Genomic DNA, 2487 nt, shown 5'->3' with positions numbered 1-2487 from the left:
TGTCTTGTAAATTCTCCAGAAATTTCCACCAGTGTGACAAACAGAAATTTCACACGTTTTTGTTGTTATGATTTCGTAACATTTTCAGAATTAAAATTTCTTAATCACCCCCCATTTTTTAAAATAGGCATGCAGGTGCACTATCCAAACTTAAATTGTTGTAATTTATGAACACTTTGGAATACAGATATAAGGTTGGTCTCTTTTTAAAGAAGACAATCAGCAGATTATCGCAAAAGTGGAATTTTTTAAAAGAATTAAAGTATCAAAAAGTTATGGTAGTTTAAATTTACTGTAAAGAAAATGCACTATATTAATTTTATTTTATTTTATATATAATAAATATTTAACATAACAGGTTTTACTCTAAAATTTGTATAAAATTAAAGCCTTATGTCTAAATAAGTTATGTTCCAAATTTGAAGTTGATATGAAAAAAATTGAGGTTAATTATATATATATAATTTTGTATGTTTATTTTTTTTAAATGCTTTTTGCTCTGTATTTATAGTCTATAAAAATGAGGTAAAGTAACTTTAGCCACACCCCTCTCTCTTTAACTCCGCCCTGCAATGGCACGTCAACCAACCGGGTGTCAGTAAATGCAAACGCGCAGAATGATTGGCTAAAAACGCGGGCCGCTCCCCTGACAGAATGCGATTTCTCGCGATACTTAAAGGGATAGTCCACACAAAAATGAAAATTCTGTCATTAATTACTCACCCTCATGTCGTTCCAAACCCGTAAGATCTTCGTTCATCTTCGGAACACAAATTAAGATATTTTTGATGAAATCCGAGCGCTTTCTGACCCTGACAGCAAGAGAACTAACTTACCACGTTCAAGGCACAGAAACGTAGTAAGAACATGGTTAAAATAGTCCATGTGACATCAGTGGTTCAACCGTAATTTTACAAAGCTAAGAGATTACTTTTGGTGCGCGAAGAAAACAAGAATAATGACTTTATTCAACAATTCTTCTCCCCCGAGTTCCCATCTACCGCCATTATCGAGAGTAACACGACGCACGTGCTGCGCCTTGTTTACGAGCAGAGGAGGAAAGCACGCGCATGCGTTGTGTTACTCACGATAATGGCGGTAGATGGTAACTCGGGGGAGAATAAAGTCGCTATTTTTGTTTTCTTTGCGCACCAAAAGTATTATCATAGCTTCATAAAATTACGGTTGAACCACTGATGTCACATGGACTATTTTGTCGATGTTCTTGGTACCTTTCTGTGCCTTGAACGTGGTAGTTCCCTTGCTGTCTATGGTGGGTCAGAAAGCTCTCAGATCTCATCCAAAATATCTTAAATTGTGTTCCGAAGATGAACGAAGATCTTACGGGTTTGGAACGACATGAGGGTGAGCAATTAATGACAGAATTTTAATTTTTGGGTGAACTATCCCTTTAAGTATCGTGAGAAATGGCATTCTGCGCGTTCGCGTTTACTGACATCCGGTTGGTTGACGTGCCATTGCAGGGAGGAGTTAAAGAGAGAGGGGTGTGACTAAAGTTACTTTACCTCATTTTTATCAGATATTCTATTGGTTCTAATGAATAATTTCGCATGGCGGTCAAAAATCACTTTTTTTATTTTTTATTATGTCAACTAAATGAATGTACTATATTTTAGTTTGTTAATGTTTTTTATTTAATATTTAGATTTTTTAGGGGATTTAATTGTACTAAATTATATTTACGGAATCGTTTTTTGTTCACATATTGAGTGCCAAAACCTTTACCAAGTTTCGTACTGTTCTGATCAAGTAAAAAATTATATATATATATGTGTGTGTGTGTGTGTGTGTGACCCTGGAGCACAAAACCAGGCCTGATATTACCCTTAATTGCTAAATACGTCAGTTTATACATTTCTATAATTGAGAGAAGGAAAAGGCAGATGTCAAATGCATTGGATGTATTTTATTAAAATATTTAAAAAACAAGAACAAATGCATATGTATAAACCATGATAAATATGCATAAACAGTATAATCATACAGTAAAATGTTTATATTCATATAGTTTTTATTTTTAAACATAAAGGATATTTTAGCATTCAAACTGGCAGTGGTGATATTTCCTCTGGGACGAGGGAGACGTTCAGTCCATGGCAGGGTCTCCCGAAAGAGAAATAGCCTTTATTTCCAGAAAAGCTACAGAGCAGCACTGTTCACCTGAGATCCACGAATATTAGAAAAAATACTGGAAGCTGAGTGACAGCCGAGCAGAGCATCACGGCTAAATTATACAATATAATATTATAGGGTCATTCCTTCTATGCAGTATATTTCATGACCCCATCATACATGTCTGTATATACTGAAAAAAAACTTAAAGATGGAAATCATGTTAGTTTCTTTTATCAAAATCATTTCAAATAGTTTGCTGTTTTTATTTTCCCCTGGGTCTCTAATTGTAATGTTTCAAATAAAATATGTATATATTCACTCAATACATTCAATCAAATGTTTGGTATAATA

The sequence above is a fragment of the Sinocyclocheilus rhinocerous genome, unplaced genomic scaffold (assembly GCF_001515625.1).
Source record: "Sinocyclocheilus rhinocerous isolate Xijiao unplaced genomic scaffold, SAMN03320098_v1.1 scaffold1510, whole genome shotgun sequence".
NCBI classification, from domain to species: domain Eukaryota; kingdom Metazoa; phylum Chordata; class Actinopteri; order Cypriniformes; family Cyprinidae; genus Sinocyclocheilus; species Sinocyclocheilus rhinocerous.
This window is presented reverse-complemented; position numbering follows the sequence as displayed.